The sequence below is a fragment of the Equus przewalskii genome, unplaced genomic scaffold (genome assembly GCF_037783145.1).
Source record: "Equus przewalskii isolate Varuska unplaced genomic scaffold, EquPr2 ChrUn-6, whole genome shotgun sequence".
Classification (NCBI taxonomy): Eukaryota; Metazoa; Chordata; class Mammalia; order Perissodactyla; family Equidae; genus Equus; species Equus przewalskii.
Window position 1 is genome coordinate 1,982,595 of NW_027228754.1, and position 24,123 is coordinate 2,006,717.

The following is a 24,123-nucleotide window of genomic DNA, read 5'->3' on the forward strand; positions in this document are numbered from 1 at the left end:
TAAGTGACAAGGCATGTTTATGTCTTTTTTTAATTGGATGAGTTTGAGGACTGTGTTGGGTATTGTGTAGTGCCTTCTTGAAGTGTACTTTTTACATGTTTGTATTTGTGTTTTTAAGGAAAGAATGACTGTGTCACTATTGTCCTGCCTTTTTGTTTTTTAGATTTTTAAAATTTTTCCTTTTTCTCCCAAAGCCCCCCGGTACATAGTTGTATATTTTTTTAGTTGTGGGTCCTTCTAGTTGTGGCATGTGGGATGCCGCCTCAGCATGGCTCGATGAGTGGTGCCGTGTCCGCGCCCAGGATTCGAACCGGTGAAAACCCGGGCCGCTGAAGCGGAGCGCGTGAACTCAACCACTCGGCCACGGGGCCAGCCCTGTATCCTGGCTAAGTTTAATTACTATTTTTGTATAAAGGGATAAATGCTCTTTATAGAGCTCTGCTCCTGTTGTGTGCATGTCTATGATCACATGTGTATGTGGGTGTGTGTATGTGAGTGTGTATATGTGAGTATGTTGAGGGGGACATATTTCTGGAGAACAATCTGTTGACACTGACAGTGGCTGAGTAGTAAGCTTAATTTCCCTGACTTCAAGGAATTTACAACATACTTGGGGGGATAGATTCAGAGGTAATTGTTCTCATAACATATACTGAAGTACTAAATTGCTCGTCAAAGACAACCAGATAATATATATTTAAAAGTTAATTGTGCAGTAAAAATAACAAGCACAAAAGAAGTCAGTAGGGGAAGATAAGCTTGGGTTAGAACCACCAGAAAAGTCTTATGAAGACGGGGATCTTCCTTCCATTTTGTTCTCTGTCCATTGTGAAATACTGGAAGTAACTTTAATTATAAAGCTCAACAGAACAGTTTTAGGGCATCCTAGCTCCCTCTTCTCCAGTTGATAAGAATATTTTGACCTCATTCTCTTTCATATTGGGGCCCCAGTTACTTGACTGGCTTGATGCCAGTGGCAGTTAGAGGCAAAGCCAGAGTCAGAGAATTCCTTCCTCAAGTAGGTCCCTGTGTGCCACCAAGGCAAAAGATTGCTTGGGTTTGGTTCCCGTGGCTCTTGAACTGCAAATCAGAATTCTCAATGTCTTAAATGTTCTCATCTTCCTTTGTCTAAACACATTTCACACCTGGGACTTGATGATCTGGAAATTGTATTTAAGAAGGGATGGTGTGGTAGCCAACCTTCAAGATGGCTCCAATGAGTCATCTCATGCCTTGTGTAGTCCTTCTCCACATTGAGAGGGTCAGTTTTTGTAACCAGTAGGATATTGTGGAAATGATGGTGTGTGACTTCTTAGGTTAAGTCATAAAAGACGTTGTGGTTTTTGCCTTGCTCCTTCTTGAGAGAAGCCAGTTGCCATGTTGTGAGGACAGTCAAGGAGCTTTATGGAGAGATCCATGTGGTGAGGAACTGAGGCTTCATACCAACATCATGTAAGAGAGCTAGCTATTTTGGAAGTGGATCCTCCAGCTCCATCAAGACTTTGGATGACCTGCCCAACATTTTGACAATAACCTCATGGATTCGCTGTGCCACCAAGCTAAGCCTCTCTTGAATTCCTTATCCACAGAAACTATGAGATAATAAACGTTTATTATTTTAAGCCATCAAATTTTGGGTAATTTTTCTATGCAGCAATGGGTAATTAATACAGATGAGAATATTCAGATAGAAGGAAAGAAGAGAAATAATTTCTAATCAACTCAAGAAGTGAAATGAAATCAAGTTTATTTTTAAAATAAAAAGATACCATAAGCAATTGTGGTCTAAGTGTGTGTGTGTTTGTTGGGGATGGCGTGTTGTGATAGGTCAATGAAAATCTTCCACATTTGGAAAATCATGCTGTGTAGAGGAACCAAGCAGAGGAGTTTGGGTGTGGGTTTTGTGTGTGTATGGTGCTGGAGATATGGGGGTTTATGTGGTATTTGTATAGTTAGGGATAATATACAAATTATTTAATAACTGACCATGGCACAGGAAGCAGGCAATCAGAAGGGACCTTCTACCAATCAGCACCATTGGCTATAAACAAAGAGTGAAACTATCCTGCTGTCTATTGGATTCATATCTGTGTGGAGTGTAGATCTGGGGTGTGGCTAGATTACCTTGGACATTTTAGTATAGGTCTTTCCACAAGATGGCACTGATAGCTTTTCCTTGTTTTTCTTTTTTTGTCTTCTTGAAAAATTTATGATTTGTATACTGTTACAGAACGTACCATGACTGAAATCTCACAATTTACTGGTTGATTTCTTGTACTTCTGACATTCTATCACCTTCGTAGCACTTAAAATTATATATTTCCTTTAGACTTTTCCAGCACATCAAGACTTCATCTTGGGATGTTGTGGGGTGGTGCCTTATACCAGAAGCTACGATTAGGGGAACTGGAGATGGGGAGGGAATCGTGGGCCAGGCTTTGGTTTTGCAAAGCTATTCAACAAAGGCAAGTGAGGGCACGATCAGAGAAGAGGGGGCACTCAGTTAGGTAAGAACCACCTTTGTGATGAAAACCGTCCTGGTTGAACTTGCTCACGTCTACTGTTCAGGCTGCTACAACCTTTGCTTTCCTTGGATCTAAAAGAAAGAAATTACTGAAAATCTTTGCATTGAACTTTTCACAACGTAAATGTCAAAATTGAAGGAACCTCAGAGATCTTCTTATTTTACCTCTCCATTTCTAGGTGAGGAAATTAATGGTCACTCAGTCAGTCCAGGCTAGGACTCAATCCATTCTATCAAATGTCATTGGGTCACTAAACAGTGTGACGTAGACCAAGTTACTTAAAATTTCTAAGTCTCAGTTTCCTCATCTACAAAATATAGAAGTCTATAATGATAAAGATTATTAAGGATTATTGATGGGGTTAAACGAGCTAGGAGTATTCAAGTACCTAGCAAAGTGCTGGCACATAATTGGTGCTCAAAAGATGGAAGCTACTGCTACTACCACCATCATCACAGGAGGATTTAGAGCCCTATGCATAAATGAAGAAATTACTCTAATGAGAAGCGTGTAGTCATATGATGCTATGGTTGGGAGAATTCTAAGATGGCCCCAAATGACCTACACCCTTCGACCAGAGGGTATCACTCCTATGATTATGTTAGGTTACACGGCAAAAGGGGGCCACATGGCAAGATGGCCTGTAGGAGCTGAGAGTCCTCCCCAACTGATAGCTACTAAGAAATTGGGGACTTCAGTCCTACAACTGCAAGGAAGTGAATCCTGCCATTCTGAATGAGCTAGGAAGAGGGCCCCGAGCCTCAGATGAGAGTCGCAGCCTGGTTGGCATCTTAATTTCAGCCTGATAAGACCCTGAGTAGAGGATCCAGCTAACTCGTAATTGGACTTCTGACCTACAGAACTGTGAGATAATAAATGGGTATTGCTTTAGCCACTAAGTTCGTAGCAATATGTTACACAGCAATAGAAAACTAATACAGATGCCCTGTTTGCTTACTTTATTTTCTTATCTTCAATATGCTGCTTGCAATACTATACCTTTGAGGGTTCTAAACTGTCTTATTTCTTGTCTCTTTCTCCTTTATGTCTTCCAGTCTCCAAAACTATAGCGCACACAGGTCCATTTTCCAGTGCAGATGCAACAAATGCAATGAATCAATGGAGCTCAGGAATTGTCAATATCAGATTCCCTCCAGGTACTTTCCCAACCTCCGACCGCTAGACCAGTGCTTCTCAAAATGTGATCCACAGTTGAGCAGCATTGGCATCACCTGGGAGCTTGTGAGAAATGCAGAATCTGAGGCCCTGCCCCAGGCCTGTGGGATCCCCAGGGGTTCCTTTGCACACCTAAGCCTGAGAAGCCCTGTTGTAAGACCAGTTTGTCCTGCAGCTCTGTTTTCCCTTCTGCTTTACGGTCAGCAGTAGCACCTAAAATATGGCCTGATCGCCTTTGGTGCCTTGGACATCCCCAAGTGTCTCCTCTTGGGAGCTAAGACGCTTTGGCTAAGCGGGGCTGTGGGCAGAGGAGCCAATCAGCACAGGGAGAGGTCTCAAAGAGCCTTAACTGGCCTGAGTAAAAGCATGAGGTCAATTAGAAACACCCAGCAATCCCTGATTGGAATAATCTATTGCTTTATCTACAGGCTAGGAAGATGTCCAAGAAAAATACACCTAGGTATACACTGTCACTTTCCTGTTTTTGTTGCAAGGAAGGGCTTGGTTCCCAGATTTCCTTTCTGGAGGAATTCTTGAAATATCACTTTCCCCTCTCCCCACCTTTGAAGTGCATTCCAGGCCCGGCAGAAAGTACCTGATTTATCATCCTCCAATTTAAGTGCCTCCAGCTTCCCTGCAGTTCGAGGGAAAGAGGAAGGAGCCGTTGACCACCCCCTGTCACATCCCCCCACCCTCCAGCAGACGTTCTTCCGGCCCAGATACTGTCTTCAGGAATCTCCCTAGGACCCATCACCTCCATGGCTCTCTGGACTGGCTTCCACTATTCCAGCCTCTACACATATCCCCTCTGTGCAACTGCAGTGACTTTCATAGAACACAGATATTACTTTTCCAGCTCTTCAGTTGCTCCTTATTGCCTTCAGGAAAATAATCCCCAACATTTAATACACTGACACAGGAAGCCCTCCTGGATGAGGCCTCTTGCTTTTCTCTTTAGCCTCATCTTACCTTATTCCTGTGCAACAATGTATGTCCCCGTCACACCAAACAATGTGTGGGTGGGTCGTCAAGGAAGCAGAGCTCTCTCACGTGGCTTTGCACATGCTCTTCCCTTTACCTTTCCCGTTCTTACCTTTAGCCTGCAGCAACGCCTCACCTCCCGCAAGATGCAGTTTGGAACACGCCCCTCTCTCCAGGAAGCCTTCCCTACGCCCTTACAATTCATATTTTGTATCTCTTTTCAGAGCTTCTGTAGCATCTCTATCAAAACCTTTAATGCTTTATATATTTAAAGCATTTTAAAGTATTTATTGCTTTATTATACAAATAATATGTCTAGTGTAAAAACACTAAAATATATATACACAAAACAAATATATATAAAAAATATATACACAAAAAAGAAAAAAATGATTACCTGTTACTTATTTATAGTAGTTGGTATCCAAAGAGAAGCCATTCTGTGTTTTCCAAGTCTGAAGGGAAGCAATGCAAGGAATTAGAGGTTTACATACCTGTTGGATAGGCTGGGTTAGCAAAGGTCCCAGCAGATCTTAGCCTGTGACGTCGAAGTGAGAGGCTTTCAAAGACCCTGCCTGAAAACCACTCCACTAGAAAGCTCAAGAACTTCTGGGAAGATTCCCATCAGTGATCTCAGTCTGCAGCAGTAATGTGGGGAGTCTCAAGAGATTCGCCTGGATGCTGTTTTGAACCTCTCATCTGTCTAGGCACTTGAACACCTCTGAAAAATAATGGCCTCTTCTTTCTTCTGGAGATGTTGTTTCCAGCATCTCCTCTGTGGTGCAGAGGTCTTAATAATGAGCAGCATTGGTGTGAAGTTGATAACAGACAGTTCACCTAAAGATAACCACATTTTGGTGCACCGCCTGTCATATGTATTTGTGTGTATGTGCATATAGGTGAATAATATACATGTCAAAGTCTCTCTTTAATGTGCTGTGTCTATCTGTCTATCTATATACATTTCTCCTCTCTGGCTCCTTGAAGGTTTAATGAGCTTGCGTCTCTACTTTTTAAAGCAAGGATTCCCAGCACTGGTTTGATGACACCCTGGAGTGTCTTCATTTATCTCAGGGGGTGCCTTGAAATTCACAAAACAAGGTTAATTTAAATTCATTTTCATTTAAAAAGGTAAACAGACATTATATAGTAATTACAGGTACAAGTGTGTGTGTTGAAATCAAACTAATAAACGGTTGCCTTAGAGAGGAATCAAGAGGATGGGGGTGAGGTCGGAAGGAACCATAAAGGTAGTTTAGCTTGAATCTTTCTAAAACATCCCCCCTAATTACTTCCAAGTTGGTATTTCCCCAAATTAATCATGTTTCTCAAATTGGGAGTCAGGGTTGTGGGGGCTGAAAGCTCCCAGTAGGCGGGTCTATCATCTGTGCCTACCATGGGGCCCGGCACGTAGTAGGTCCTCAGGAAGCACGTTTTGATTGACTGTGGTTGGTGGGGGACATAGTGGTGGTGGCTGAGGAGAGTGCACATCACACGAGAGTTCCAGTTCTGCGGGATTGGAGGCCATGAGCTATCTGCAGAGATTGTGGTCTGGGTAGCAAGCCCATTCAATTTCCAGGAGAGTGTAGATGCCCAGACAGTCCAGGAGAAGCGGACCTAGGCTGAGGTTCACTGGCCTTATGTGACTGGCCAGAGTCTTCTGTAGTTGCCCTTCTGCTAACAATTTGTGCAAATCATCAGAAAGTTAGATGGGTCAGCTTGCATCATAAGTAGATAAACATCAAAGACTTGCTGTTAAAGGTACAGTCCCAAGGTCATGGATGCAGGAAAGAATTTTGAATTTTGCATGACATCACTATCTTTGAAGCAATGGAGCTGATGGCGGGTTCAAATCCTGTCTCTGCTATTTAAAGCTATATAACCCTGAATAGATTGCTTTACAACCCGGTGCCCTCCTCTATAAAGTGGAGATAATCAAAGCACCTACCTCATAGGGGGGCTGTGAGGATTAAGTGAGTTAATCCATGTAAAGTGCTTTGAACAATGCTTGGCACAGTGAGAGATCAATAAACACTGGCTCCTGTTATCATCATCCTCACAGTAGGCTCTACATGCTTATCAGGGCTAATTGGTGGTAGGTGTTTCAATTAGAGAGTAATAGGGATACCCATTCCCCTCTGCCCTTAGCTTGGAGAGCTTTAGTGATCCCGTCTGGTCCCAGGAACTCTTCCTCTTGTCCCCTAGACTTGGGGTAGAAATATCGTTTGCAGTGCTGGGACTGGAAACTTAGGCAGAGGGTTAATTTTATAACAAACAGAACAATGGAAAACTGCCACATGCACATTGACTACTCAGTGAATCCCCTTGTCACACTTTGAAGAGATATTCTGCTTCATGGGGAAAAATTGTACAAAATACCTGGTTTTGTAGAATCACAATTGGTAGAAAGGGATGCATGCATCTTTTAGCAGTTTTATGGCCTATCAATCCTTGAAGGCAAGACGTCATTAATCAAGAGACAGATTCAAAATGTGTTCATCATTACCCACTACTATCGATGAAAAACCCCAACCTCTTCTGGAGAAAATGGTTGATGGGAGGAGAACCTTTGAGGCCATTAAGACACATTCATGATTCTCTTTATTTTAGTGAAAAACTAAACATGCCTATATCCTCAGATGAGGAAGATGAATCAGCTCTCATGTCTGATTTTAGCAAAATTCAAATAATAGGTTTGAAATGCCAGTAACTCTATTTAATCCTTTTTCTCTTGTGCAAATACTGAGGAGTATACATTGTATGATTATTCAGGTATTCAAACAGTTAGGATCAGAAAATTTCTCAAATTCATATACCGTTTATTTCTAGGGTTGCTTATGACTATAACAGAAACAAGGCTGATGAGTTACAGTGATTTATTTGAACTTCATGATACCCTAGAGACCACCTTCGGCCAGAAAAGATATTTGATTTACAAGAATGTGGAAAGATAGTGGGAAAGAAGTGTTTTTAATGGTTCGCTTTGTTTTATAGTATTTTGGAGTTCCAGGGTTATAGTAGTCTGAGACTTTCTGGTTCCTGCATTTCCAAAACTCTGTGCCTCTTCAATTCAATTAAACAAATATATACCAAATATACCTATGTGAACAAGATTTTGAGGTATACTTGAATGAAGATACAGAGAAAAGTACAAAACTTACATTTCACTTCTGTAGTAGATGGCTATAGTCACAACCCCAGTGAATGACACCTGCCAACATCCACATCCTTATATATTCCTCTGCCACCTTGACACTGGGTTCAGCCATGTGACTTGTTTTGGCAACAGGACATAAACAAATGTGATGGAAGCAGAGGTTTGATAAGCACTTGTCCATTGAGGCTTGTGCTCCTGGAACCCTGAGACCATTATGCTGTGAGGAAGCCCAGAATTAAATACCATGTGGTTGCAGAGGCCAGTTGGGTCCAGACCCCAAAGGCCCCCTGGCTGAATGCAGCTGCATCGGTGATCCAAGACATAACCCGCTGAAGAATGACCCAGCTGAGTTACAGAATCATGACAAGTAATAAATCATTAGGTCACTAAGTTTTGTGGTGGTTTGCCACGCAGAAATGGAAAAATGATAGAAAAATTGACACCTGGAAGTGGCATGTTGCTGTAACAAAACCCTAAGTTCTGTCGCATTGACTTTGAGACTGGGTGGCTGGCAGAGGCCATAGGGGCAGCAAGTAGAGTGCTAGTGGAGCCTGAAGACCTGAGAGGAAACCGCTACTGGAGGCTGATAAAGGGCAACCATATTATGTAGTAGTGGGACAAGTGGCAATACTGTCACTTCCAGGAACTTGGAAGATAGAAAATGTACTTAGTGAAGTCTTGGATTTGGAGTAAGATTTCCATTTAGAGTGCTGAAGGTGTCAATTGACTTTTAAATAAAAAGTTATATGTAGTAGGGTATGAGAAGAGAGAGAGAAACTAAGGAAAGAACTGGTCTGTGTGCAAGCAGAATTTAAAGTAAATATGCATAGCCCAGGATATGCTGGGCTAGGAAATAAAACCACTTCACATTTCTAGTGTCTCCAACTGGCAAAAGTTTCTCAAAGTAAGATATGGTCTCAAGACACAGATCAAATCAAGAGTGTGGATTTAAGACTTTGTTAAGACCACAGTAAGATTTGAAATGGTGGCTACTGGACTCTCTCAGCTAGACAAAAGCCTTCTAAGAATTTTAAGGGCATTTTTCCAGAGCATCTTGACATGCTGACAAAAGTGGAGGTCTGTCTCAAAATAACTGGTGGTATAGCTTTTGTCTAATGAAATGGACATAACCTGGTAAATAGAAAACTCACAGAGTTTATAAGGGAATTGGACTAGTCTAGATTAAATGGTGCATGGCAGTTCAAAATAAGAAAGAGTCAGGAGGCAAGCTGAGAAAACTACTCAGCTGCAAATAAAGGCTATTTCTTATTGAAAAGGAGGAACATTCCAGAGGGCAGAGCCACCCAGTTCCAGGGAGTAGAAGCAGGCTCTATTCAAGAACCATTTCCTGTACCCAGAATAGGAGGTCCTGCAACATTTGCTTGGCTGGATTTTAGAATTCCATACCGGTAACTGCTATGTGGCTCCCTGTTCCTCCACCTTTTAAATAGAACTGCCTATTGGGCATTCCATCTCTCTTGCCAGCTTTGTGTACACGACGAGGTACTGATGAAGTGAAGATAATGTGTTATAGGGTCTCGTAGCTGTATGTAACAATGCTGAATAATGGATGAAATTCTTGATGAGCATGGGGCAGAATAGAATGAGAACGGGCTATGAAACATTGTTAATTGTTGATGCAATTGTAGTTCTGCAACTTAACTTTGGGCAAATTACTTAACTTCTCAGAGTCTTTGTTTCTGTACCTGTGAAACAGGGATTACTACTTCATGTAAAATAGGATTTTATGAGATTACTATCAGGATTAACGGAGATAACATCTGTAAAAACATGTTGTGCAATGCTTGGCACGTGGTGGGTGTTTACCACATGTTGATCTCTTTCTACTGGAATTTGCTTTGCTCACCAGGGAACATTTCATTGAGTTCACTGGGATCTTGGTCTTGAGGGTCATGGAACAGCAATGCCAGGGATCAGGAAGACTGGGGAAACTGGGTCCATGATTTCAAGGTTAGGAATCTGTAACCAATTCCAGGGATAAAGCAGAATTTCGGAATTGATTTTTCTTTAGGGTTCTCTCATATGTGCTTTCATTGGTCTTCTAAGCACATTGTGCAGTGGCTCAGTCTTTGGCATTCTCTTCCTCTTTCGCTTGTCAAAAGACCCTGTCCTCAGTCCCACTTCCTTAGGGTCCTGCTGAAGTACCCCCTTGTCTTATAAATTGCTGTTAATATATGAATTCCATCCACAAGTAGAGTCAGTACCATGTCTCTGACATAATCTAAGACATATAAAAGAAGATATTCCTTTTGTGAGAAAATGATCTTGCTTCTGAGCTCTGGATCTGGCCAACCCAGGCAAAGATAATGTTTCATCACTCAGGTGGGATGGCCTCAAAAACCCAAGCAGAGGACCCAGTTGGTCACAGCATTCTGGACACTTGGAACAAGGTGCTAGTGGAACTTCTGGCCAACTGAAAGGGCACCATGGTTACTGATGAGTTGCCTGCTTCAGTCTAGTATCAATTTGACTCTGCTGGCCTCTGGGGTAGTTTGTAATAGCAAGAAATGATCACTATGGTGCATTGGGAAAAGTGTTAATTACCTTCAAAAAATAAAATGGTAGAAGGAGAAGAAAAGTTGAAGCTAATCCAGGAAAAGGAATGGGAAAATTCCCTTAGGGTGACTATTCCTTGCCGTCCCTTTGAGAATTCATCCATGACGAAGGTCCTCAAACTGCACACGATGCCTGAGAGACTGGGTGGCGGGGGAAGGCACTTTGTCAACCTATGCCTTCCCACCTTTTTTTCCTGATCAACTTGCTGATTTTCAGGGTGGTCTTGTGGTATATCTTTGGTTCCCTTTTGTTGGTTTTCTATTTTTGAATTTCCATTTGTTGAACAGCTTTAATGCATCAGATGCTGTGCTAGGTATTTTATATGTATTTTTACGCTTAATCCTCACAACTGCCCTACACTGGAAACACTATTTTCTCCACTTTATAAATGATTTTGACTTGGAGAGATTTGAAAGCCAGGCTGCCTGACTTTGATGATTTTGTTCATTCACTGCACCAGGCAGTGGTGGGTAGGGTAGCTGCAGGGCGTCTGAACTCAAGAAGAGTTGCACCAGTCTTTGCGGGAACCATTCTCTTTACTGACTGGATTCTGGTTTTGCTTCCTCATGCACTACTGTTGGTTACAAAGAGTCTTCTGAATACTTCTCACCACCAGAACTGCTCGAGTTCTGCTCTAACGGGGAGCTAATTGATTTCCTTTTACAAATTTTATCCAGTTGAAGGCCTCCTTCTCCTGCCTTTTTTAAAGGACAGTATTGCTCTATTAAATCATAGAGCCATTATTTTGGTGGACTTTTGATTTAAACCTTGTGCTGGTGTTGTCTTCCATAAATTATAGTTCCGAATTTTTTCTAACATTTTCTATGATGAACAGGTGGGATTTAGGTGTAATATTCCATCATTAATAATGTCACTTCATTATGTGTTGGAAAAATCTGTCGGGAATACCTTTAAGATTGCTTGTAAATGTAATTGATCTTGCTTTGGTCTTTGTGCATAAAAACTAGTAATGGTCTAGTGTATCAGTCACGGCTTGTCAGGAAACAGATAGCTCTCATAAAACTAAGTAACTGAAGAGAGGTTAAGAAAAGGAACTATTACAAAGGTATAGGCAAGGTTGGGGAAAACCTACAGAGGTTGGTGTGGCATCCTGGGAGCCATTGCCACTCACAGGCCTGAACAATCAAAGTAAGTGAGAGGTTACTGGAATTGGAAAAGTGTGGCTATGTGAAGACGGCTGCCTGAAAAGTGTTGTATACTCTTTCTTAGAGAATGCAGATGGCCCATGGTGGCCCGGCAGGGAGGGAGCTGGGGGAACAGATAGTCTAACTTTCCATCTTCCCACCTCTAATCTCCTGCTAGTGCCTCCCATTGGCTGAACTCCTCCAGAAGGGAGAGGTCAAGAGAGCTTGTTGATGCAGCCTGCACAGGTTAGCCTTCTGGGGCACGGAGCAGTGGGGAGAAGGGTGGAGAAGGGATGGGGGGAGGTGAAACAGAAGACAGTCAGCAGAGCTAGGATGCAAGATCTGATGCCTAATGCTTATGTTCAACTTGAGCTTTAGACCATGGCAAGTGTTCACAGGGGTGGTCTCCTGATGAGTCAGATAATAATTTCAGTCTTTAAAAATGGGCCTGTGTTCTGCCTCTGCTTCCTTCAACCCTTCTTTTTTATTTGTTTCTTAATGATTTGAAACAATTTGTGCATGATCTAACTGCATGTACTCCTATTATGAAAAGTATAAAAATAACTATTCTCTATGCTGGTAATATAATTTTGTTGTTGCTAACCAGAAAAGGCCTCTTGATCTACTGGAAAACAGAGTGGCTTGAATTCAACTTTTCTAAATCCCAAATCATCATTTTTGGCAGACAGTGTTTTCAATTTAATTGGCTTATATCTAATGACTATATATAGCCGGCCAGCTCTTTCAGCTACTTAGGGGTACATTTTGCAACCATTTTTCTCTGGTGGTTTTGCTAGAAAATTATGCTACTTAAAAGTAGATTTTTCTTGGGTGCATTATTGACTTTTGTTTGCTTCTGGGTCCTGGGAGGTTGGTAAAATCTATTTTGAAAATGTTTCAGGGACAAAGCATAGTATCCATGCCTGCTCAGTAAATGCTGGTTGAATGAAAGAGTGAGGGAATTAACTCTGTAGCTTTCATTTTATCTTTCTTTCCCCTAATTTTTTTTTTTAGGGAGATTAGCCCTGAGCTAACATCTGCCGCCAATCCTTCTCTTTTTGCTGAGGAAGACTGGCCTTGAGCTAACATCCATGCCCATCTTCCTCTACTTTGTATGTGGGATGCCTACCACAGCATGGCTTGCCAAGTGGTGCCATGTCCTCACCCGGGATCTGAACTGGTGAACCCCGGGCCGCCAAAGTGGAACGTGCGCACCTAACTGCTGCACCACCGGCCTGGCATCCACCAATTGTTTTTAAGAGAGAGTTTCTGGAAATCATCTTGAGGAAAACTTTGGTCTTGCTGGGAGGTCCTCCACTGAAAACCCCCATGTGGAGGCGGGGTGGCACCTATTTGGGTTTTGGTTAGGAGCTGCCATTTTCCTTAAAGGAAGTAAGACTGTCTCCTGCCCTATAGATTTTTAAGGTGTATGGGGCTCTCCTTCATTAGCAATAAAAATTTCATGTAGTTCACACTCTTGTCAAATGTTAAAATTTGGACATTTCTGCTGCCCAATGCCTACCAAGAGCTTAATTAGAAGGCGAGCAATTCTCTGATCAACAGCCAAAGGATAAACAGTTTTTTCATTATTCTAGATCAACACTGTCCAATAGAACTTTCTGCAATGATGGAAATATTCTATAATTGTGCTGCATGATATGATAGCGATTAGCTAGGTGTGGCTATTGACCATTTGAAATGTGGCTATTAAGACTGAAAATGGCATTAAAAAGTTTTAATTTAATTTTAATTAATTTTTTTTTTTTTAAGCGATTGGCACCTGAGCTAACAACTGTTGCCAATCTTCTTTTTTTCTTTTCTTCCCAAAGCCCCCCAGGACACAGTTGTATATTCTAGTTGTGAGTGCGTCTGGTTGTGCTATGTGGGACGCCGCCTCAGCATGACCTGATGAGTGGTGCCATACCTGCACCCAGGATCCAAACCGGCGAAACCCTGGGCCACCAAAGTGGAGTGCGCGAACTTAACCACTTGGCCACGCGGTTGGCCCCATAATTAATTTGAATTTAAATAGCCACTTATGCCAGTGGCTACCATATAGGGCAACACAACTCTAGACATCCTGGATTTTATCCCTGGATCAAGTCAGACTATCCCTTCTTTGGCTTCAAAAGAATAGCATTTATTGAATTGCAAATTTCTATCTTGAAATTCATGGTGGTTTTAAAACATGTTCTCATATGCTTGGACACTCCTCCATCAAAATATGGAGACTAATTACCCTTCCCTTGAATGTGAGCTGGCCTTAGTGACTTGCTTCTGGCAAATAGAATGTGGAAGAAGTGATGCTGTGTGACTTTCGAGGCTAGCTCATGAAAGGTGATACAGCCTGCCTGGCTCTCTTCTTCTCAGCCTGAGCTTCCATGTAAGGATTCTGGCTGCTCTAGGGCTACCATGCTGAAAAGTCACGTGGAGAGACCACCTACAGACATCTGAAGAGAACCAGCTGTTCTAGCCCCCAGCTTAGGTTCCAGATGATTCCAGACCCAGCCACAGTCTGACTGCAGCTTTGTAAGGAACCCTGAGTGAGAACTGCTTAGCTGAGCCCAGTGAATCCCCAGTGAGATAATAATAAATGATTGCTATTGTTTTAAGCCACTATTTAGGGGTTGTTTCACAGCAATAGATATCTGGAACACTCTTGTATGAAAGGATGCAGCAGAAAACATTTCTATTAAGCTCCCTGGTGTAGTCATTATTTGGTTGTTTTAAGGACAAAGTCTACTTCATCAATTACTCTTGGATCTTAATATCAGGAAGAGCTTCACTTTCTTGAGCAACCAATATACTTTTATTTTAATACCTTTTTGCTTTGGTTGCTGGGAAGCTCAAAGCTGAATTCATGCTCCACCTTTGTAACTAAATAGGACTGCAGAGAATTTATTTCTGTGAGTTTACTTTTCATTTGGTCTTATCTTACTATACCCTTTATAATTTTTTCTTTTTAAAAATCTCATTGCAGTACATACATTGTCAAACCACTTCAAAAAATGAATGCGAGTAATGTTGGGCCTTTGCTGAACCATTGTGAGCTATAAGATCATCCAGTGAATTAGTAATGATGGTTGGGAAAGCTCTGGCATTTTATAACTCTCAAATGGCCTTATTTTATAGGAAGAAAATAAAGCCTTGAAAAGTGAAGCAACTGCTGAGGGATACAGAGCTAGTGAGTAGCAAAATCTCAGCCCAGGGGAGGCTGTCTCTTACCATCCTTTCACGCATATGGCACCCATTGGTCAGATATTGGTTCTTTACTAAGGACCAGCTCTGGGGATGGGATGATGATACAAAGATAAATAAAACCTCACTGAGGGATTGACTCTCAAGATTATCCCTGATGGGGGATTGTACACGTGTTTAAACATAAAATAATATATATTATAAAAGAGATACAAATTAAACATTGTAAATGTTCAGAGGAATGAGAGATCACTTCCAAGTGGAGGATCATGGAAGGCTTCATGAAAGACAGATACTGAGCTAGGCCTGGAACGATGGATATGATTCGTATCTCTAGACATTGGGAGAGAGGATGGGGTGAAGGGTGAAGCAGATTAGTAGCAGGGAGTTTAATGCTGGGAATTCTAGGCACTGTAGTGTTTGGTGGGAAAGATATTTTGGGCAGTGGAGATTGTGAAACATCTCAAATTATGCTATGGGAGTACTTGTTTAATCTTCTGTTTTGGGGCCCAGCTCTGTCCAGGGGCATGTGACCTGCACATGTGGATGTGATGGACTCAGGGAGAGAGACAAATGCTGTTTAAAGCTTCCACATAGCTGACTGCTCAGAAAACCCAACGCTTGGGACTATATTCTCAGGTACTTAAAACCTTTTGTACCTTAGACTTTAGTATGGAAGAGAAAATGCTGGAAGAGATTCTAAAGTGTTGTGCAGCCCTGCAAACAGGGGGCATTTCAGAATACTTCTGAGGAACCCAGTGGTGTGCTCAGCTGCTTCTTAGACTGCCTTACATTTCTTGCAGCCTCATGCTACCTGGTGTTCCGTGGACAGTAAGCCCAGCAAAGCTTAAGGGTAGGGCTCTGTAGGGACCGATCGGCAGTTCTTTCCAGAGCTTGATTGATTTCCTACAATTGGTAATAGGCAGCTCTCCTGAAATTCTGCAATTGCCTCTTGAAATAAGAAAACCCAAGGTCACGTGGATAGGAAATTGCTAATGGGATGGAAACTTTTCCAGATCATTAAAACAAGATCCTGCCCCTTGTCCGTAAGGGAAAGTCTAAACAAACCTCCTTTCTTGGCTACGAAAACCAAAATCAATATCTTGTAACAGCAAAATTCAATGCTATTCTGCTGGATTCTTCTGGGCACACAAAGTTCAAAGAGCCCAGGTAGATGACCCACAGTTGTCCTGACTTAGAATCCAAGTTCTTGGGGTGCTTTCCATAGAGTGCTCCCAATGGTGTTAAACCACCAATAGTCAAAGCTGCTATATTAACTGTGCACAAGGCTGTACAGCCTGTAAGTCATTTTTGTATACATTATCTCATCTAATCCTCATAAAAACTAAAGGAGGTGAGTATTAACTTTGCTACTTCTGCAGAGGAGAAAACTGAGGACCAGAAAATTTAAGCAAATTATCCTAAATCTCAGGGCAAATGTGCATCAGTGGAGAGGTTTACATCTGGTCTTAGGAGTCCAAGTCCATTTGTGCTCTTGAGCAAGGTCCAAAGAGGGGAGGCCGGGTTGGAAACTGTAGGTGGAACGGTGAACACAGAGGTCTGTTGGGTAAAGATCTGATCATCTAGGGATATGCTGGCCCCAGACAGAGACAACCTTTTGCCAGCCTTCTCTCTGCCTGGGAAAATAGTCAGTTAGTGGCACAGACCCCCACATCTGAAAATGATCAAAGTTATTATGTAGTTCAAATCCCTCATTTTTCAGATGAGGAATCGGAGGCCCAGGGTTAAATGTCTTGCAAAGATTTACACTGCTAACTGATGACAAAGCTGGCATTATTGCCCAGTGTCCTGGACCGTATGCAAGAATTTCTACTGCTACACCTGAATGCTCTTCCTGCTACACTCTCTCTCCTTTTGTCTAGGCAGAAATGTGTTTACAGTGAAAGATGATTGGGTATTCCTTAGATAAGTGAGCTAAAATTAACACTTGCTACCATTCATCGAACACCTGTGATATGCCAGGTTCTATCCTAGATATTTCACGTGAATTATTTTTAATCTTCACAAGAACTCTGAAAATTTGTATATACTATTATCTCTGTGTGGGGACTGAGACCGGCAGTGGGGAGGGGCTTGGCAAGACAATACTGAGCTCATGCTCTTTCCACTGTGCGATGCGGCCTCTGTAATAATTTATCTCTTGTCCTAGAAAACAGCAACGTCTGAATTTTTTACATGTGCAAGTATCATTTTTGAGAAATCATTAAAATTCAAACTGTCTGTGTTTATTCCTAGAACTATATCTGACTAAAAAAGGAGATAAGGGAGATGAATCAGTTATCGCTTTTGAAATAGTCCTTAGAATCTTGATTAATAACTATTTCTTTATTGTGAAGGAAAACCAACAATTTTTTTAAAAACTGTACTTCAAGTCATATGCTTAAGTAATTTTTTTAGAAGAGACACAGGTTTTGTTTTTTTTGACCCCTATTCATCTGGAGTGCCTGGGGTAGAGCTCTAGAGGTTGTTTTGTGTTAATTAGTTCTTCCCTTCAGGTTCTAATACCTTTAGGACATGAAGCATAGTCATCATTTATACGTCAGTTAGAGTTACTTGATATACCTGCTGTCCCCTTAGCATCTGTGATATGCCTTCCAAATTTAAAAAAAACAGCATAGTTTTGTAATTTGGAAACTGAGGAATGGTGAGGTCTGAGGGCCCTGGCTCTGAGGGAGGATTTGGACCACAGGTGGGCAGCATGGAATCGCTCGGGACTTGAGAACCCACAGGGAAGGGTGCCAGGAGCTGGGAAAATGGAACTGACAGGAAGTTGGGAAAGTGTCAAAGTGAAATTTCTCAATTTCCGTTCTTTTCCCTGACCCTTAATGACTATTTCTTGGCCAAATCCTGATACGACATAGGTGGCCAATTACTGGCTTAAAAGTTCTGACCTTTGTCAGGCTCTGCATGGGGGGCCATGATGTGTCTTTCAGTATGATTCCAAACACTATACCTCTGTCATTTGGCTCCATCCCTGTTTACATGGATCCTCTGTTTTTTCCACCTGCACAACCCAGAAGGATCACATCCTGGATTGCTCCCACAGAACTGAGGTAAGAGCCTTCCTCCTGAAATAGCAGGTACCTCAGTGTCAAGGCCATCGTGACAATACCTCTGGTGCCTGTGAATTTTCTGGTTCCTAATCTCTGGCTTTGTTTTTAACCTATATACTTAATCTTGACTCCTGATATGTGCCTCATCATTTGGCTTCTGAGTCCTATTGGCTTTCCCATTCCCAGCCTCTGCCTGTAATTCTTAGATTTGTTTTATTTTTCTGCCTGGATTCCCATCCTGGCTCTGGGATGCCCCATCAGCACCAGTCCTGACCCAATAGGGAGATTCATCTCATTGAGCAACCAGGTAAATGAGAGGACTGTGGAAGGAGTTGACAATCTCACATTGTCATCTAGCATCTGGCACAATTCTCATGGTCTTTTTGATCATGGCATTGCTTTTACCTGTAATAAGAGTTCAAAGGATGTTTCAACAGAAGAAATATTTTGTAATCAAGGGGCAGTTATTGTTATTCTTTCCAGTTGTTGAGTTAGCTATGCATTTATAAGTTATAACACAGTGTTCCAAATTTATGTGTTCCTGTGGTGTCCTGAAATTGGGGTCAGTCCACCTCTCCAAAGAAGACTAGACATGTTCCTGTGATAACAGGATATTTGATAGAGGCTTTATGGGTGATAATTTCTACTGCTTCTTCCTCATTCTAAAAGTGAACAAGTCAATTTCCCCACAGAGCCTAGATTTGTAGGTATGAAATGATGTATGTATGTATGTATGAAATCCCAACTGATCTCAAGAAGATATTATTAAAGGAAGAATTTCCCATCCAACACAACTAACCCATATCAAGATCCTTGATTGGGAAAACAAAACTCAATATCTGATCCTAGCAAAGCTCTGACCCTTTATCTCACAGGTTTGTTGAGAGTGTGTAACCATGGGTAGTTTCTTGGGCAAATGAGCCCAAGATTTATTTCTCACCATTTTCTGGGAGTATATTGAAACATCTGCAAATTAAGATGGGATGGGCTCTCAAATATCAGTTCTTTCAGACTATTGTTCTTAAGAATTCATACTGTGCTTGTTTCTAAAATTATAGATGATTGTGACAGATAAGTCGATGAGTCAATGTCATCTCTTAGAGTTCATGATGACTTTAAAGGCATGTTGTCAACCACATTTCTAATGAAAGTCAAGCACTTTCAGGTGTGGCTCTTAAACTAGTAGTTGATTTCCACAATGTCACACTTTATACTGCACTTATAGCTGCTTTTTAAGCTGCAGGATTTGGTGGGGTTGGGAATGCTGAGCTCAGGAAGGATTTGGGACAGTGCTTGGCAATCCCATGACATCTTGGTTGTTCTTTCCCATCATCAACCTGGCATTGACTGGATCAACAACCAAGCACTATTCCCGGTTTATGTTGAAATTCTCTTTGTCCTTTGAAATCTTGAGTAAAGATTTCCTCCTATTGTGTAACTCAAAAAGTCTGATGAAGTATCAGGTTTGACATTCTGTTTCTGGAAATTGCTCTCACAGAGGCCACATGTGGGTGTTCTAGAGTTGCTCAAGTGACAGTTAGTGCTGGATGATGCAATGGAGGCCACAAGCTAAGTCCGTGTGGCAATAAAACACATCCTATAGGAACAGAGAGAGAGATAAGCAGGGGCAAATCTAAGACGGACGCAACAAGAACTTGAAGGATCTATCACTCAGACAACCAAGGTCATAGAGAGCAGAATAGGAACACCAAGAAAACAGTCCCTGATAAACCAATGCAGTAATTGGAAGTGTTTCTGGCGATGTGAAGGAGGACTCTGGAGGCCTCCAGGGTGAGATAAGGCAAGCAATCAACATGTCAAGGTAATTTGTTAGCAGTTCTGGCTTTGGGTTGAGGTGTGTAAACCTGCCTGCTGTGATGTATGAAGCCTGCTAACCTGAGGAAACTTGGCTATAGAAGGATAATAGTAAAGTGGAGCCTGTTTGGAACTGACAAGAGGGGCCATCCGTACCTGTAAATGTAACATCTGTCCCAATGAAGGCAGACCCAGATTACAAACTGCTTATATAGATCAAGGGGTAGGCATGGCCTCCATATTGGACTGCAGGGTATTTTCCTGCTTTCCCTGATCTTGCTGAGTAGCTCTTATGGACTGATGTTCTCAAAAAGCTGGGAAATGGGTATAGGATTTAGTGAAGTTTCATCAGTATAGGCCAAGGGGACACTAACTATAGCTCTCTGAACTCACACCAACTGTGCACATCCCTCACCATCTCACTGAGCCCACACAGATTCTATACCACGCACTACCTTGTTAATCTCACACCTGACTCTGTATGTTTTTCACTGTCCTACTAAGCTCGCACCACCAGCACACACCCTTCTCCATCTCAACAATTTCACATCCGCTCTGCACTGAGCTCAGTAGAGATCACACAACCAGGCACACTGACTTCACACAGACTATGTGTTGCTGTGACAGGCAGATGGTGGCCTATGACTCTTTGGCAGCCTCAAGGTTGTCCCTCAGATTTGGGATTCAGGGGGCATCACGTGTGTGATAGTCACCCCCCTCATTTTGCTCTTTATAGCTTCTACTGGGACTGGTATTCACACAGTCATTTCTCTAAAAAAATAACCCTCGTTAATTTTTCATGGATGAGTTTCCTATCTTCTTAACTTCAAGAGTCCTACTTTCTGCTCACCCTGCCCATCTTCGCCTTTGGATATTATTTTTATGTTAATGACACTTCCCATAATAAAGACACTGTTGCTTCAGGTCTTTGTTCTTTCTAATCTGTCCTATGTTATCACTTGTTGGTAGGGACAAGTCGCTTAGCCCGTTTGAACTTCAGTTTCCTCATCTGTAAAATGAAGGCAAAAACACACCGAGGACAGTAACCCACTTAAGCCACAAGCTGATAAGTGGCAGAGTCCAGGCCTGCACTCAGGTCTGCTGATCCATTCCTATGACACGAATAACTCACAGCTTGTTGTGAAAATCAGATTAGGCAACGTGCTGAAAGGCATTTTGTGCTCTCAAAAGTGACAGGAAAATCTGTGTGATTATTGGTAGAGATTTATGCTCCCTAACAATCCTAGTGACAGAGTGAGGGCTCTGCTTTTAGAGAAAATTACTTTCCTTTACTGTTTTGTTTCTCCCACAAACCTCAGGGGAATGGCTTTTAGGCTTTGTAAAGAGTCAACTAATACTTATGAGGCTCTAAACTACAGTTAATGAAGCTTCTGTTGGCCTTGCCCAGTGTCTGAGTCTTCTCTGATCTTGCCGTAAGCTAATGTTAGTTCTCCTCTGTCACCAGGGACCACAGTAATAATATCATCCCTTTTAGGTGTACCATCTGTGTTTGTGTGTGTGTGTGTGTGTGTGTGTGTTTGAGTGTGTATCCCTGACAAGAGTCACAAGGATACCGTGTTCCTATTTTATATCTATGTGGCTCAGAGCAAAGCTCAGATATTGTTGGGTTCTATATGAATGAAAACCCCTTCGTGAGGGAGATGCGAAAGAAAGAACATTTTGAGGAAATGGAGGCAAAGCTGATCTTAGAGCAGGAACAGGATTTCTTTGGTGTGGACTTTATTGAGAACCATTCTTTGGAGGCAGATAATGGAGATAAAAACTTGAGAAATTTTTTATCCCAGAATGGATTAACACTGTGGATGGTGGTGGGGCCTTTAGTCCTAATGTCCTGGACTGGTGGGTGCTGATGGATGTGCATGTGGTGTTTGTTCCTCAAGCCCCAGCTGCGGTCCTGGGGTCCTCATGCTCTCAGAGGGCGGGGTCCTTCCGGTGCCTCCTGGAGAGTGCTCCTCCCACTTCTGTCTCAGATTCTGTTGCCATTCACTGCCATCCATCCACACTGAGGGGCTGGCTCTTTCCTCTCTCTTTCTATCCGACCCAAGAACACTTCAGAGGATCTAAGAGAGTTCTTGAGAGGAATGAGCTTCTTTAAGAAAGGTCACCATAAATAATAGAATTGTAGGATTTTTAAAACCGAAGAGGGTCTCAGAAACCTTATGGTTCAAAGTTCTTATTTGATAGATGAGGACACTGAGGCCCAGAAAGGTTAAGTGATTTGTGCAAAATTTTGCAGCACAATAGTATCTGTGTTTGGATGATGATGCAGGTTTCTTGATTTCTAACTAAAAGCTTTTTTTTACTGAGTCTTTTTGCAATCAAGAAGCAGACAATGTTTTGATGAATAACTATAGGAGAGTTAGGGCAGATTTAAGAATTACCTGATTTATTATCTGGCAGTAGTAGCCACTCTAAGAGAAAATGGCTCTCAGTTAGTTTTAAGCAACGATGAGGGCCACAAAAATGCACAAATAAATTGTAATGCCCCGTCCGCATTTCTCAGTGCTCTTCATTGCTCTTTCTGTTTATGGTCGCACCTTCTAGTGTCTTCCATCTTAATAAACTAAAGACACAAGGAGGTACCCATAGGAGTCTATCTTTTTTCTTTTTTTGCTCACAAACACGGGTTCTTATGAAAGCCCAGAAAGGAAGAGAATAGAAAGGTTATATTTCCTTCATCTTGCTCTCCACTGACTGACTTCATTTGTGGCCAGGGACTGTGGGCCTGGGCTTATTTTCAAGGCTACGTGTAACCAAGACTGGAAATGGAAAACTTAGCAATGGTGTTCAGCAGTTTTCTTCTTCTATCTTTAAAGAAAATGTTTATTTAAAAATGTCATTTAAATAAATTCAACTAGCATGAAAAGTTATAAAATAAAGAGTTTGCATTTTCACCCAGTGGGGTGTTGGAGCTGACCCAGACTGGCTCACCAGAATGGATCACTATTCAGGAATTATTGCGAGCCTGTTTAAGTCATCGGTAGCTTGAAATCAGACAGGTGGGAGTGTTTTCACCATGGAGATCAGCAAATGCTACAAGTCAGGAATTTATTTATTTATTTTAAATCATAGATTCAGTTTGATTGCACAATATCTTTGCCACATAAGAAGTTCCACTGCCGGGAGATAATCATTGTTAATTTTCTTATGTAAACATCCAGGAAAATGATTATTCCTATAATAGCACGTATGCATCGATTATTTTAATTCATTTATAGAAAGAGAATAATATTTTATGAAAGTTTCTTGAGCTCTTTCCATATCAACACATATAGATCTAACAACTCACTATTTTCAGTTGTTCTATAGTGGGCTATGTTAGGGCTCTACCATAGTTTATTTAACCAATCTCTTAGTGATGGGTGTCTTTATTTGGGTTTCTCCCAAAGTAGACCCTGAGACATGGGTTTGGGTGCAGATAGTTTATTAGGGGTGAACGAGGAAGCCAAGTGAGACAGTGAGCAAAGTGGGACAGGGAAGTTTGCTTGTTTAAATCAGGATCCAAATAAGGTTTTCACGTTTGATTGGTTTATATGTCTCCTAAATCTCTTTGGATTTATAGGCTCCCCATTTGTCATCTTTTTCCCTTGCAATTTATTTATTGTAGAAACTGGAGGCTCGTGGTATAATTTAATATGTTCTTCCATATGCTGTGTTTTCTATAAATTATTGGTGGATGTAAAGGTAGAAATTTGTCCCAGTTTAACAATGATAATAAAATAATGATAGATATTCTGATTGTTAAGCTCCATTTATTTTTATTAACACTATTTTTTTTTATAATAGACTTTGTATTTTAGAACAGTTTTAGATTTACAGAAAAACAGAGAAAATCGTACAGAGTTCCCCATATACTCCCCCCGCACCCCTGACAATTTCCCCTCTATGAACATCTCACTTTAGTATGGTACATTTGTTACAATTAGTGAACTGATATTGATGCATTATTATTAACTAAAGTCCGTAGTTTATTTAGATTTCCCTGGTTTTTACCTAATGTCCTTTTTCTGTTTCAAGATTTCATCCAAGATATGTTACATTTAGTTGTCAAGTCTCTTTAGGGTCTCTTTGGCTGTGACAGTTTCTCAAACCCTCCTGGTTTTTGATGACCTTGACAGTTTTGAAGAGTATTGGTCAGGTGAATGGTAGGATGCTCATCTATTGGAATTTGCCTCATGTTTTTCTTGTGATTAGACTGCAGTTATGGGTTTTGAGGAGGACAATCACAGAGGTAAAGTGTCATTTTCATCACATTTTATCAAGAGTATAAACTATTAATGTGATTTGTGACTGTTGATGTGAACTTTGACCACGTGGCAGGAGTGGTATCTGTCAGGTTCTCCACTGTAAAGTTACTCTCCCTGCTCCCAAACTTCCACACTCTTTGGAAGGAAGTCACCGAGTGCAGCCCACACTTAAGGAGTGTTAAGTTATGCTCCCCCTCCTTGTGGATG

At 41.6% G+C, this 24,123-nt stretch overlaps 1 long non-coding RNA gene across 6 annotated transcripts in view; it reads left to right on the plus strand.

Annotated features, from left to right (window-relative positions):
* Positions 1 to 24,123, plus strand: part of LOC139081702 (uncharacterized) — a 35,869-nt gene that overhangs the window by 3,108 nt on the left and 8,638 nt on the right. For 2 of the 6 annotated variants that reach the window (XR_011536960.1, XR_011536961.1), the window contains exon 3: positions 3,581 to 3,682. This is a non-coding gene — a long non-coding RNA (uncharacterized lncRNA). Of the gene's footprint in view, positions 1 to 3,580; positions 3,683 to 4,129; positions 4,494 to 4,800; positions 5,615 to 14,693; positions 14,746 to 15,272; positions 15,399 to 17,797; positions 17,834 to 24,123 lie in introns of those variants that run through there. The other 4 variants (XR_011536959.1, XR_011536958.1, XR_011536956.1 and 1 more) reach the window with 4 other exon arrangements.